We start from the raw sequence: 15,894 nt of genomic DNA, 5'->3' as shown, positions 1-15,894 counted from the left end.
ACTCAAAATTAGCAGCTTTTCTGGTCACTTGATAAATGGGCCAAAGTAGCACACCCAAATGAGGAATATGTTGTCGCCAAAATCCAAAAAGACCAACTAGGCGTTGTGCCTCTTTATTGGTTGTGGGAGGGGCCAGATGCAGCAATTTATCCTTCACCTTAGAAGGGATATCTCGACATGCCCCACACCACTGGATACCTAAAAATTTTACTGAGGTGGAAGGCCCCTGTATTTTTGTTGGATTTATCTCCCATCCTCTGACACGCAAATGCCTTACCAGTAAATCTAGAGTAGTTGCTACTTCTTGCTCACTAGGTCCAATCAACATGATATCATCAATATAATGGACCAGTGTGATGTCTTGTGGGAGGGAGAAACGATCAAGGTCTCTGCGAACAAGATTATGACATAGGGCTGGAGAGTTGATATACCCCTGAGGTAGGACAGTGAAAGTATATTGCTGACCTTGCCAGCTGAAAGCAAACTGTTTCTGGTGGTCCTTACTAATAGCTATTGAGAAAAAAGCATTTGCCAGATCAATAGCTGCATACAAGGTACCAGGGGATGTATTGATTTGCTCAAGCAATGATACTACATCTGGAACAGCAGCTGCAATTGGAGTTACCACCTGGTTGAGTTTACGATAATCCACTGTCATTCTCCAAGACCCATCTGTTTTCTGCACAGGCCAAATAGGAGAGTTGAACGGGGATGTGGTGGGAATTACCACCCCTGCATCTTTCAAGTCCTTAAGAGTGGCAGTAATCTCTGCAATCCCTTCAGGAATACGGTATTGCTTTTGATTTACTATTTTGCTTGGTAGGGGCAGTTCTAGTGGCTTCCACTTGGCCTTTCCTACCATAATAGCCCTCACTGCACGAGTTAGAGAACCAATGTGGGGATTCTGCCAGTTACTCAGTATGTCTATGCCAATTATACATTCCGGAACTGGGGAAATAACTACAGGATGGGTCCGGGGGCCCACTGGACCCACTGTGAGACGGACCCGAGCTAAAACTCCATTGATCACCTGAACTCCATAAGCCCCCACTCTGACTGGTGGTCCAGAGTGACGTTTTGGGTCCCCTGGAATTAATGTCACTTCTGAACCAGTGTCTAATAATCCCCGAAATATCTGATCATTTCCTTTTCCCCAATGCACAGTTACCCTGGTAAAAGGCCGTCGGTCTCCTTGGGGAAGACTTAGAGGAAGGTTAACAGTATAAATTTGTGGCAGTGTAACAGGTTTCTCCCCCATAGGGACCTGGCCTCCCCTTCATTCAAGGGGCTCAGGGTCTGTAAACTGTTTCAAGTCTGGAAATTGGTTAAGGGGCCGTGACTCTGTGTTTTTGTAATTCAGGTTAGACTTCTGTTCCCTTGACCTAGAACTCTTTTGTTTATACAGCTCCAACAAGAATTTAGTAGACTGCCCTTCTATTGTATTTCTAGGCACCCCATGATTTACTAGCCAATGCCACAAATCTCTGCGTGTCATATAATTTTGATGCCTCCTTTGAGTTTGTTGTCTATTATAATACCCACGTCTACCCTGTCTTTGGTGATTAAGTGCTGCCACCTGGCTTCTGCCAATTCGGGATCCTGTCATCCCCATTGTGTTTAAGGATTCCAGCTCAGTGACAGCAGTTCCTACAGTAATATCTGACCTACAGAGAAGTGTAACCACAGAGCTCTTGAGGGATGATGATGCTAGTCTCACAAATTTATTTCTCACTGTTCTGGTAAAAGGTGCATCCTCTGGACATTCCTGGGGTGTAAGAGTAGGCTTTGCATGATAAATCTGCTCTAACATCCCAATCTTTCTAAGCCTCTGGATCCCCTCATCTACATTATACCAGGGCAGTTCTGGCATTTCAACCTCAGGTAATGTTGGCCACCTTTTGATCCATGTTTCAACCAACCACCCAAACAAGCTGTTAACACCTTTTCTAACTGCTCTAGCTATAACATTGAATGCAGAATCTCTGCTTAGTGGGCCCATATCAATAAATTCAGCCTGATCCAGCCTTATATTCCTCCTACCATTATCCCACACTCTTAAAATCCATTGCCACACATATTCCCCTGATTTCTGTCTATATAAATTGGAAAACTCACACAGTTCTTTTGGAGTATAACGTACCTCCTCATGTGTGATACTTTGTACCTCACCTTTAGGGGCCTGTTGGGACTTTAGTCTAGTTATAGGTCTAGAAGAAATGAGGGGTGGTGGGGGTGGGTCATGAAAAGAATTAGAAATATCTTCCAAGCCATTTGCTTCAGGGCTTTCATTTGCAGTTTCATCTGGTGAAACAGGATTAATAACTCTAGGGCTAATCCCTTCAGGAGGAGGTTGGGTGGCCAATTCCTCAAGGCAGGCTGGAGGTGGGGCGGCTATGTCCCCAGGGCAGACTATTACAGGGTTATCTAAAGAAGGCTCAGCATGGTCTAGGGTTTCAACCTCACCCCCAACATCATTATCAATCCATATGTCACCATCCCATTTTTCAGGGTCCCACTCCTTTCCAATCAATGCCCTCACTTTAACAGCAGACACCATGCAAGACTGAGATTTCAGTTTACGTTGTAAAGTTGCTACTCTAACAATAAGATTCTGAGTCTGATTTTCAGAGATCTCAAGTCTATGGCTACAGGAAATAAAATTTTCCTTGAGGATACTCATAGAAACCTCTACATCTTTCAGACGGCACTTAAGCTTCTTGTTTGAAGCCTTAAGCCCATCCCTTTCACCCTTTAATGTAGACAGTGTATCTAACAACAACCAACCAACATCTCTATAACTCTTATTTCTACAAAACTCTGTAAAGGTGTCAAAAACATTATCCCCCAGAGTCTGGCTTCGTACAAGTGAAGCATTAGGAGAATCGAATGATGATATTTTGACTATCTCCTTTGCCAACTCAGTCCATGGATTGGGAGTGTCATTCTGATTACGGGAATCAGAGTCCTTAGTGTCTCTGAGCCCAGTCAGAGTAGAAAACCATTCATAAAAACCCATTTTTAAGATTCTGTTCCTTAAGAACCACTCCTGGTACCAAGATGTATTAGTTAGGGTTCTCTAGAGAAACAGAATCAACAGGGAACACTTGCAAATATAAAATTTATGAAAGTGTCTCACGTGACCGTAGGAATGCAGAGTCCAAAATCCACAGGGCAGGCTGCAAAGCCGATGACTCCAATGGATGGCCTGGATGAACTCCACAGGAGAGGCTCACCAGCCAAAGCAGGAATGCCACCTGTCTCCTCTGAGTCCTCCTTAAAAGGCTTCCCATGATTGGATTTAGCATCACTAATTGCAGAAGACACTCCCCTTTGGCTGATTACAAATGGAATCAGCTGTGGATGTAGCTGACGTGATCATGACCTAATCCTATGAAATGTCCTCATTGCAACAGACAGGCCAGCGCTTGCCCAATCAGATGAACAAGTACCACAACTTGGCCAAGTTGACACCTGTCCCTAACCATGACAGCTCCTAACCCTGCACTTCTTTCCAAACCAGCCAGCATGATACCTGCAGTTCAAGATGAATCAAATGCAGAAGCCAGTGCCTTTGTGCTTGGAAGCTATTTAGTGACTGTTGTTGTACAAGGTGCTGTAGACTTTCCCTTCCACAGGGGGAAGATGGAGTAAATTCAATCCATACTAAGCTGCCCAGAAACATTTCTGGCTTTCCTGGAAGTTTGTCTTGGGTGTGACAAGGCTGTGTTTGCTTCTCCCTCCTGATCATTATGCTGCCCTGGTCTCAAATTCATTTTCTATATTTTTTGGCCATTGGGCACATTATTTGACATTTATTTACACTTATCTGCATTTCCCAACTTCTAAGCTCATATATAGTGTGTAATGATATAAATCCTCAGCTGCAACTTGGCATTTGGGTACCTTATTATTTATTGTTCTGTGCTTCTCCCTCTGTTTAATGTAATCTGCAAATCTTGCTTTCAGTACCAAGTCATTTCTATATGTAATTAAAATATGTGTTCCCTCACAACCGGTCCTTTTCATATATCTTACTAGTAATTTCTTTCCTCGACGGTGAATATTTTCCCTTTTATTTGTTTATTTTGCTCCTTGAAAGAAGTGGATGCAGAGCAGCTTAAGGGATGTCCCAGAAGCCTAACCCCATTCTTTAAAGTTCACAAGTATCACATTATCCTTATCATTTGCTTATTTGCTGATGATTTCTGACATGTTTCTTTCTAATGAAAAGAAGATGGGACAGTAATTGCAGCAAAAATATATTAACAGCACAGACATGATAGGGAACCATCTCTCCCCTTTGGAGGCCTTACCACTTGAGATAAGGTTTGAATGCATTATCACTATGTTCTGTGATGCTTTTTGTTCTCCTTTTGAATGTCAGTTAGGGACCATTTCTGGAGAAAAGATATTGCACTAGACAACTGATACAGAATTTTTAATGGCTCTCAAGCTGTTAAGTAGGGCCTGATTGTAGCGCGAAAACCAGGAACGAGGCTGCAGGCCTCCAGGAACGTTCCGCAAAGTTAGAACAGGCTGAGACTAAGGATCCGCAGTTTCGGGAAGCAGGTTTTATTAGCTCATGAGCAGGAGGGCCCAGCTGAGTCACCTCAAAAGTCTGAACCCCGAACAAAAGGCAACCTTAGCTTTTATAGACTTTTTGACATGTTAAAGACAAGGTACACAATTGGCTGATTTAAGTTGAAAATGGCCCAGAGCTGAACCGTTGAGGGGCCCCCACCCCAGGAATGTCTTTTTTTGCCTACGTGCATTTTTACCAGTTCCTGAAGGCTAGGGGAGGGGGTTTCTATACCAGGAAATGTGCCTTATCTCACTTGCCTGCAAGGAGAGGGGGTTTGGGGATTTTCCACAGAGAGCACAGCTAAACAGAAAGAGGGCAAGGCCTGCCTGCTACATGATTGCATAGGGACCTAGAAGAGTTAACTCTTACAGACATCTGGCAAATTGCTTCCCAAACACCCATTTCATGGCTGGGAAATTCTCTGATATTTGAAACTTCCTGCTAGTTAAATAAGGTGTATTTAACAGTGAGAACCAACGGAGCTGTCCTCATTTTGAAGCAAAACTGTCTGTGTGGAGTTTATTAGCTCTCCCTACTCCCCTAAGAAAGCATTCTCTAAACTTCTTAAATTTATCTCACCAGCTTAGATACTGAACAAGTATCATATATTTATCACTTCATAATTAGACAGGAGGGTTTAACATGCATTTGCCTTTGGGATAGTTAATACATTGATTTAAATGAACACTGAAGTATACAAGAATTGATTTCCAAAGTGAAGGGATGTCACTTTTGGAAGGAGACAGGTGCTGTACGTAGGAAAGAAAGCCAGAGGGAGAGGTGGGAAAGGAGGAAGATAATCCTAGCTTATTTATTATGTGATAGTTTTTCCTACATGCAGGCTTCATTACCAGGAAAAAGAGAAGGTTCTATAAACCACTGCATTGATGCACTGTGCTACTTCAGATTTAAATCTCTATATTTGAAAAATTTACCCTCATTCTAAAGGTCATATTGTCATACTACTGAAAGCAAATTTCTCCAGAGGTTCTGGTCTGCAAGGGATAAGTGGGAAAAGCAGGGAAGGGAAAGTAAAAGATAGATGAGGCTTCATTTTCCCTCAGCCATTCCGTTTTCCCTCTGAAAAGAGAAAAACCAAGCAATATGTCTCTGGATGTCTGGAGACGAGAAGTTTGTTTTATAGTCAGTACATGTTCTGTGAGACCTTCTGAAATTTTAACCTTGTTTTTTATCAACAACATTGGTTCTTTTCTTGAGGAAGTGCTTTTTCTTTCTCTGGACAGGAACTCAGTTCATTTCCAATTTTTTTTCCTTGGAAGTGCCAAGCCCCAGAGAGATGGAACAAGCCAGTTAAGAAATCAAGCACTTCACCAAATAGGTAAAAGCCTTAAAAAAACATGGTTATTTGACTATTTTTAAAATGTTCTCATGGGTAATGATCTTATTCAGAGCTGTTATTCAGTTGGTACAAATCCATATAGACATACAAGTGTAAAAATATTGTTGAATCACATATTTTTCTTAACTTTATATTTTAATTTGCTTTTGGTGTACAGTTCTGTGTTTTGACAAATACATAGTTATATAACCACTACCACAAACCAAGATAGTAGTTCTATTATCTTGAGTAACTTCATTTTGTCCCTTTTAGTCAAAACTTCCCTGACCTTTAGCCCCTGGCAACCATTCATCTAGACTCTGTCCTAATAGTTTTACCTTCCTCAGTTTATCAGATAAATGGAATTATAGGGTATGGTCCTTTTGACTTTAACTTCTTTAATTTATCATAATGTGTTTAAGATTCAGTTATTTGTTGAGTAATTTGTTCTTTTTTATTGTGAAATAGTATTGTATGTATGAATGTATGTTTATCCATTGTCCAGTTGAGGACGTTTCAGTTGTCTCTGCTTTTTGGTGACTTCGAATAAAGCTTTGTAAACATTTGCATGCAATAAAGCTATTGCAAACAGTTTTTTGAGTATACATACATTATATTTCCTTAGGTAACTGTCTCAGAATGGGATGATGGGTCATATTGTAAGTTTATGTTTAATTTACAGTCAGACGGTTCTTCAGAGTGGTTGAGACATTTTATATTCACACCAGCAAAGGATGAGAGTCCAATTGCTCTGTATCAATGATGTCAGAATTTTTTCTTTTTCTTTCACTATTCTAAAAGCATGCAGTGGTATCTCAGGATGGTTTTAATTTGTATTTTCCTAATGACAAATGATGTACATCTATTCATGTGCTATTTCCCTTCTTTGGAGAAGTGTCTGTTACATCCGTTGCCATTTTTAATAATTGGCCTGTTTCTTTTCTTTTTGTTGAGAGTTTTCTTTTCTGTTCTGGATACAATTCTTTTGTCAGATATGTAATTTACAAATATTCTTCTTCAGTATGTGAGTTTTAAAAATTCTATTAACTGTGCCTTTCATAGAGTGAACACTTTACATTTTGGTTAAGTATAATTTATAATTTTTCTTTTTATAGATAATGCTTTTGATGAAAAATGTAAGAAATCATTGACTAGCCCATGGTTACAATTATTTTTCTCCTGTTATTTCTTCAAAGACATAATGTTTTACAATTATGAGACTTTACATTTAGGTCGGTAGCCTATTTTAGAATTTTTTTTAACATAATAAGTGATACATAGATTGAGGTTCTTTTTAATTTTTTTTCTGTGTGCGGATGATCCATGTTCCAGCGGCGTTTGTTGGAAACACTTCCGCATCAGCATTGTTGCCTTTGCACCTGGGCCAAAAATAAATTAGCCATAATTTTGTGACTCTCTTACTGGACTCTTTGTTTTAGTGATTCATTTGTCTTTCCTTTTGTCAAAGCTACTCTGTTACGATTATGTAGCTTTAAAGTAAGCCATGAAATAGGAATGGTATGAATTTTCCACCATTGTTCTTCTTTTTAAAATTGTTTTTGGAATTCTGATTCCTTTGATTTCAATATAATTTTTTTAAATCTGTTTGTTGCTATCTTCAAGAAGCATGATGGGATTTTTATTGGGATTGCATTGGATCTATACACCTATCCATCAAAATGGGGAGAATTGACATCTTAATAGAGTCTTTTATACGTGAATATGGTCTATCTCTCCTTTTATTTAGATTTTTGTTGATTTCTTTCATCAGTATTTGGTAGTTATTAGCATACAGATCCTGCACATATTTAACTAGATTTATACCTAAGCATTTTATTTTGTGGGAATTTTTTTTTTTTTGCATAGACTATAAAGTTGTCTAGGAATAAAGATGCTTTTATCTCCTTTTCCAATTTGCATGATATGTAGGACTTACAGTATGATGTTGTGTAGTAATAGTAAGAGGGGATGTCATTGATTTGTTCCAGATATTAGCATTCAGTCTTTCGTCATTATCATGCTAGCGATATTTTTATTTTAATAAATGCCCCTTTTTAGGTTAAGAGCCCTCTATTCCTAATTTACTTAGTTTTTATTGTTGTTGTTTTGCTTTCAGTCATGAGTGGATGTTGAGTTTTGTCAAGTGTTTTTTGGTACCTATTGAGATGCTATGATTTTAATTATGTACTCTATTAATTTGGTGAATTTTATCTATTGATTTTTTTAAATGCCCATGCATGTTTTATTAATAAAAACTGACAGTGCCAAGTTAAACAAGTCAGACAATTAAACTCTCTTTATATTCCATAAAATATTACAGAAAGGTTTATTTGCGTTTCAATAAAAAGACTATCATTTTAGAATTAACAGCTAACAGCAACTGTGCAGTTAATTGTTTTGTGGATACATTTTAAAAGAGAATACTGCCTGCCCTGAAATTCCTTTTTCTTTTTTTATAAAAAAAGAACTATCAAAAATGATTGCCAAATTTTGAGATAAAAAGTTCTTAAAACATTCTCTATATTTAATTTCAACTTTATAATAGATTACAGGAAGATGCTTACAAAACAAATACAACATTTGTTTCAGTATATGTCTTTAAATTATAGACTTGTAAGTATGTAAACAACAATATAATAAAACATGTCCAAATGATGCCTGTAAGAAATCAGGCAAATTTTACCAGAAGCAATAAATTATCCAAGCCTTCAAGATAGTATATATAACTGCACCAGTATGGCAATAGACTTTTACCAAACACACAAAAACTTTTATAATTTGTCTGCTGCAAAATAGAGCAAAAAAAAAAGTATAAACTTGATGGAATCACAATAGTTAATATAATTTGAGGGAAAATAAAGGCAAAATAAAATTTGTAGTACTTTAATATTAATTTTAAAAGAATAGAGCTTTGCTATTTTACTTGGTTCTTTGGACACTGCATGATTTACCAAAATAAAACTTTCTATGTAATCTTGCTATCCATCAGTTAGTGGCACCATTCAAAACATACTGCAAATAAATGGTCATTCAATGAACTGTTTTCCACAAACGGATAGCATTATTTTTTCATTGATGTGGATAAAGTACAATTTCTTCAGCAAACTCAGCAAGATGTTAATGGGGCAAAAATGAACTACAATTTAAAAAAAAAATAGAAAATGAAAGACAAAAATCATAAGAAGTAAATAAAGACTCTGAATCAGCACACTGGTGTCAAAATACACATTCTCACAACATTTTAAAAAATCCTATGTAAAACCATCCTCGCTTGCTTATTGGAGGTATGTATCTAAATTCAATATCTTACCAATATCTTTTGGGGAGTAGGCCAAAGAGAAAAAGAAAAAAAAAGTATGTCAAAAAAAGTTTCTTTTTCTTTCCGAAGCTGAAGACGGGGGGGAGTCTACCAACCAGGAAAATCAGTCTCCATTGTCATTGTCATTTTCATTAAAGTCATCATCATCATCGTTGTCTTCCCTGATATAAAACACAGGCATCTCTACCCTGGAGCCACTGTAATGAGACCCACTGGAACTCCTAGCCAATGTCTCATCTGCACTATTGGTCAAGTCACTGGTAAAAAGCCTTGCGATATTTGAAATTGAACCTGATGATGTGACAGATGCATCACTGAATGATCCCTCAGCCATTTCTGTCACATTAGGTTCCAGAGCTTTAGGTACCAAACTGCTTGCCATTTTAAGGTCTTTGGCTGAACAGCTTCCTGATTCTAGTCCACAAGCCATTCCCATTCACTTTAATACTTCTCTGTTATTGTGGATTTCAAGTGTGTTGTCAAAGTTAAACAGATACTCAAATTTGTTGTTAGAAATACTGCAGCTCATCACTGTCTTCTTGTGATGATGAACAGGAGGTAGATGATGGAGTTGGAGGGAAACAGCTGGCTGGCTTGCTGCTCTGCTTGGAAGTTTCTCTGCACCAAATTCTTGAAGGCAATTTGCTGCAGAGTAAGTTTTTTTTCTTTTCTTCTTCTTCTTTTTTTTTTTGCATTGGAAAATGCAGGGAATCAAACCCTGGTCTCTGGCATGGCAGGCAGGAAGTCTGCCTGCTGAGCCACTGTGGCCCTAGAATAAGTTTTTGAAGTTGAGACTGTTTCTGTTTTATTCTTTCAAGTCTTCTCTATCTCTACCTCTAAATCCCAACATTCCTGAGCCAAGTTACTAGGCAGACCAATCCATTTGATTTCCTTCTTGGAGGAACGTTGGAGATAATGTTCATGACCACTAAGATATTTAAGGCATCATAGATTCATCATCTTATATACTTCTGGTCATAAGCCACTTGCTATGCAATGTTGACACTGGACTGTCCAAAGGTTTTTGGCAAGAGTTGCTTTCCTAGGCTATTTACTGTAGAAGGATGAACAGCTACTAGTGATACCATGCTTGAAGACTCCACAGGAGGTGAGGAAGTTTCCATTTCTACACTCCACTAGAAATGAGTGGATGTGAAGGAACTGTGACACAAGGTAGAAAGACTAAGTAACAAACCTGGCCACCAGTTTCAAATTTTCCCAAAGTTATCATAGACATCAAGGGATCACTTATGTTGGCCTTTTCCATGTCTAAGATCCTGGTCTATAAAAATCTTTAGTTCTCTGTTGGCTTCAATTAGACCAGCATCTTTTGCCATGTTACCAGATCTGTGAAATCAATTCTGTAAATATTTAACCTTCAGAAAAGAAAAAAATGGCTTTTACGTTGTACTGGGAATGTTGAGCCAGTGTGACATGCTGGGAGTGTGGTAACATGTGGCCACAAGTGGCCCCATAGAGACTGGCCCAAAGTGTCAGTTTCACCCCCACATGCTGTACCTCATGGCCATTGATTTTTAAATGTTGAGCCAGCCTTGCACTCTTTTGAATAGGGTTTGCATCATATGGCACTTTAAATTCTTTATATGTGTGTGTGTGTGTGTGTGTGTGTGTGTGTGTATTACATATGTATAATCCCCTGGGATTAACTTCCACAGTCAACTTGGAATAAATATTTTATCAGTTCAAGTGGAATGTAGAAACTTTACCATAACATATATCTCTTTACTCTCTACCCTTTATAGTTGGCTTATATTTTACATCTACATACACTGAAAATGCAACAAGACAATGTTGGAAATGTTGCTTTTGATAATCATACATATTTTCAAGAAATAAAAAGGAGAATGATCTATTATATTTACCCAAGTATTTACCATTTATTTTATTCTTCATTCATTCCTGATTTTTTGTTTCTTTCTGGTATCATTTCCCTTCTGTCTGAAAGCTTTCTTTAGCAGTTCTTTAGAGTATGTAGGAAGACAACAGATTCTCTTCATTTTCCTTCATCTAAGAATGTCTTTAATTTAAAAATATCTCCAAGAATAATTGATGTTTCCAAGTATAATTGTTGGTTTGTCTATTCCTCCTCTCATTTTTATCAGTTTCTGTTCCATGTCTTTTGAAGCTCTGTTCTTTGATGTATACCCAGCTATGAACGTTATTGTTTATTAATTGAAGCTTTCATTTTTGATAAAAGTAACTCTTTATTACTGATAATTTTACTTTTTGTGACGTTTATCTTATAGTAATATAGCCACTCAAATTTTCTTTTGAATAGGGTTTGATTGGTATAGCATTTTAAATTCTTTACATTTAACCTATTTATATCATTATATTTAAAATGAAATTCTTTTTCATTGGATCTTTTTATTTTTTACATCCAATCTGATATCTCTGTCTTTTTAATTAGTGAGTTTAGACAATTTACATTTAATGTAAATATTAAATTTACATATTGATATGGGTGGATTCAGGCATTCTATTTTACTATTTGTTTTGTGCTTGTGTTTTTTCTTTCTCTTTTCCCCATTTCTTGCTTTCGGTTATATTCTTTATACTTTTCTAGTATTATTTTGATTTATCTATTGTATTTTTGACTCTCTCTCTCTCATTTGGTAATTGGTCTAGAGATTACCATATATATTTATAACTTTTCTCAGTCTACTTAGAGGTAACATTTTTCTCCTTCAAGTAAAGCATAGAAGTCTTACAACTATATGTTTCCCAATGTTAGCTTCATCCTCTCAAAAGGAATTGCTGCCTTGAATTTTTCTCTTTCCAGTTCCTGTGAGTTAGAGCATGGAAATGTCTATAATCCAGTTTCAAACTTGCAGACATAGTCAACACTCTGAAACCAATGCGAAGGAAGAAACCCAGATTCTTGAACGATCATGTGGAGCACAGCTCTCCTGCCAACTTGGACTCATCATCTTGACACTTTTATGTAAGTGTGAAAAAAAAATCTACTTTTAAAAAGTCACTGCACTTTTTGGGTCTTCTAGTTAAAGTGATTTATCTGTCACCTTGTTTATCCTGACTGATACAGACAGCCCCTTTGTCTAAATATTATTGAAATTCACCTGCATGAAGTCTAATGGTATTAAACATTGGGGGAGGCTATGAGTAGGTTCAGTTTCTGCCTAATGCAAAGGTTCCAGAACAGAATGAGGGCACACTCTCAATTTTTCTGGATCAGTAGACCATAAATTTCTTCTACATTGAGATCTCTTATAGTACCTCTCTCTCTTGTCCCAAATCAGAAATTTGGGATTGCTTGAACTAAATTTTCCTAACTATAGGCAATGAGCAGAAAGGAAAGTACTATTTATGTATATTTGATAGGGAGTAAGAGGAAAGCTAAAAATCTTTGGTAGATCTCTTTCAGAGTATCCTAAATTTCTGTTTCCTTGCAGTTAAAGAAATTCAAATATGAAAAAAAAAAAAAAAAAAAAACCTCAGAGAAGTCAGTCTTCCCTGATTTTGAACAGATTCTAAAACATGATGCCTGCATGAAGTTCAGGGTAGTTAAAAATAAAAAAGATTAGAGTATATATATTGGCTTTTCTGTGTTAAGTCTGAGTAGTTCATTCTCTAGCTCCTTCCTCAAAAGCAAGATTGAAGCAAGCAAAATGTGTGTCTTGTTCTTGGGTGGGCTGATACAAGGCTCTGACTCTCCAAGAAAGTAGGAAGGTTATAGGGTTAGCAGGATAATTGGGCTCCCAGATATTCAGCTTTCAGCTAACTTTCATCAGGAGCTGCCTTACTCTTTTGTTTTATTTCTTAATTGGCCTGGAACAGAGGGCATTAATATTTAGTGCATTTTGGAGCATTGATAAATAGAAGAAGACTGGGATTTTAGGAGCACAGTAAAATTAGAGATTGATATTTTTTGTGGAAACCAGGCTATGTGATGTTAAATCTTGGTAGATTGCAATAAAACTGACTTTTACACTCATCCATATAGCCTTTCATGCTTATAGCCTTATTGAGAGGTTGAACATGCTGTATTTTGCTTGGCCAGTGACTACAGCTTAAGGCAGCTGGATTCACAGGTTTCTGTTTTCATATGGGCCTTGAGCAAGAGCACTCACAGGGACCTGAGAAAATTACTGATTTTTAGGTGGTAGTGGTGGAAGCCCTCCATGAGCCCAGGAGCCTCAGCAGGCATCATGGCCAGGCTGTGTGGTCATGCTGGTCTCAACCAATGGGCAAGAACTGAGCACAGACACCTACCAAATGCTGGCAGTTCAGCTTCCACCCATAGGCTCCTGGAGCTCACCTGGGAATCCATGCACAGAATGGCTACTATTGTAAGAGCTGCTGACAGGGGAACAGTGAAGACTCATTGTATCAATGTTTTTCTTTTCTCAGTCTTTATCATTTCCCTCCATTAAAGCTGTAGTGGTAGCTAAGTTCCACAAAGGTCATAGACCACTAGCTTTAGGTTTTATTTCCAGGCCCAAGTAAGTAGGTTGTGTTAAATCAGCCATCTACAATTCTTTTTCCCCTTTGATCTTGTTTGAACTGATTTCAGAGCCAAGAGAAGGAGCTTAGAAAGAATAAACATTAAATTCTTCTGGTTTGTCCACTCTAGTCACAACAGCCCCTGTGGAACTTCAGTAGTCTCTGTCTGTAGGTTCCTGGGAGACAGCTTCTACATCTTTGGAATTCTCTGTGATAGATATGCCTTGTTATTCATAGTGGTCCCCTCCACCATACCTTATATAAATGAGATGACCATGTATGGCCAGCATTACCCATAGATTTAGGGTGGGGGTCAACCACACCAGAAAGACCAACCATGTGATTGGGTCTTGGGGCTTTGAGTCAAATCTTAAAAGCCCAACCTTCTGGAAAAGGGAGGAAGCTTGGAGATTGAGTTGAACCATGGTGAGCATTGATTCCACCAATCATGTGTATGTAGTGAAATCCAATATAAACTTTGAACACTTGAAGCTCAGGTGAGCCTCCAAAAATTGATAATTAACATTGATGTGCTGGGTTGGTAACACATTCTGACTCCATATGGAAAGGACATGAAAGTTTGCATTTGAGACCTTCTCAGTCCTCATCCTAAGTGTCTTTACTTATTTGTATCCTTTTCACTATAATAAAACTATAATTTTAAGTATAGTGCTTTCAGTGAGTTCTGTAAGTTGTTTCAGTGAATTATCAAACCTGATAGGGTTCCAGATTTGTAGGTAGAAATGAAGGTAGCCTAGACCCCTGAAGTGTTGGTTCATATCTAATGGGAAATCTTGTAGAAAGTTACCTTTAATCTGTGGACTGTGTTTCAGACTCTGGGTAGAGTCAGAAATGAATTTCATTAAAATTAATGCAGTCATTTGTAGTTGGTATCAAAAGCCGTTGGGTTTATTGCTTTCTCTGTACCCCAACCATGAGGTCTCAGTTTGACCCTAGATTTTAGTATATGTTTATCCTAAATATTGTATAGGAAATCCTTGTATTAAAAATTACTCATTGTTTATCTGAAATTCAAATTTTTATTTTTTATCTGGTAGCCCTACCTGGGTGGAGTATCACACCTTCTAGGATGAGATTAGGCAAGATTCTTTTGAACAGTTTGAATGGTTGATTTTCTGTCTTTCCCAAAACTTACTGAGGTGTTTCACTATGGGAGAGCCCACAAAATAGATTTTAGAGGACTATATTGGGAAAACTAATCGCCATGAGAGTAAAAGGAAGAAAGGTACAAGTGGTGCTATCCCTACATGTGCTAGAGAAGGAAAGTATTCAGTTTAGTATGTTTTATAATCTTATTTGGCCATCCTGTAAAGAATAGAAAACCAGTGCAGTGAATTGAGATATTGTAGATAAAATTGTAGCAAAAAGGAAATGCTACTCAAGTCGGGAACCGTCAAAAGCTAAGAAAAAACCTTGAGGAGAACAAGGCAGATCTATTAGCTTTAAGGGCACAAAATAAAGAAAAACAAAGTTTATTTAGGCTAATTCTCCAGTTGAAACTTATGTGGACCAGAAGAAAGCTAAAGCATACTTGTAACAAGGGGCAGTAGAAGTAGCCACTGTGGTACAGAACCAAATATGGCTGCTTATGAGAGATTATGGAGTTTAGGCCACTAGACAGAGTCAACCTCAAAAGCAGTATTGGATGGCAGAATATGGAGCTCAGAAGCAACATGAATATTTAGAGGGTTTGATTATGCCAGTTGGGAAAGCCACATCAATTAAAGACCCTGTGTTTGGGGGTGTAAGATAGAGTAAATTTTTAAAATGTCTAAATTGGGCTTGAATATATCTAAATAACCTTTCTCTAAGAGAAACTATGCATAAGGAGATTCTCACATCTCAGATGGATAAGTGAAGTGTGCCAAAATTAGTGTTTTGTTGCGCTAGTTCTCTTAGTTAACATAAATTGGCATACTACCATCAGTTTCAGGAAGACCCCAAAAGGAACAGAGGTATTGGGATAGAAGTGCATGAGAGTAGAAAAGTACAGTCATGATAAATTAATCGACCTCACCAAGGGTAACCACATTCCTGGTTGACTATTGGCTAATAGTTAAGCACAATGGTTAAAGAAATGATACTTTTGGAAATGTTAAAGGAAGGCTGATGTTCTTCCACCAGTTTACATCCTTCAACTTTGTCTTT

General features: G+C 37.7%; 1 long non-coding RNA gene and 1 pseudogene across 2 annotated transcripts in view; one reads left to right on the top strand and one right to left on the bottom strand.

Moving 5' to 3' along the window:
• The window catches only part of LOC143669153 (uncharacterized), a 96,331-nt gene that overhangs the window by 18,830 nt on the left and 61,607 nt on the right, over positions 1-15,894 (top strand). The window contains exon 2 of one of the 2 annotated variants that reach the window (XR_013168753.1): positions 12,044-12,205. This is a non-coding gene — a long non-coding RNA (uncharacterized LOC143669153). Of the gene's footprint in view, positions 1-5,826; positions 5,922-12,043; positions 12,206-15,894 lie in introns of both variants that reach the window. The other variant, XR_013168754.1, reaches the window with a different exon arrangement.
• LOC143668705 (transcription factor Dp-1-like) lies at positions 9,344-10,507 on the bottom strand (annotated as a pseudogene).

Source organism: Tamandua tetradactyla, chromosome 25 (genome assembly GCF_023851605.1).
Source record: "Tamandua tetradactyla isolate mTamTet1 chromosome 25, mTamTet1.pri, whole genome shotgun sequence".
NCBI lineage: Eukaryota > Metazoa > Chordata > Mammalia > Pilosa > Myrmecophagidae > Tamandua > Tamandua tetradactyla.
Note: the sequence above shows the minus strand (reverse complement) of the source record. Positions and strands in the feature narration are given on the sequence as shown.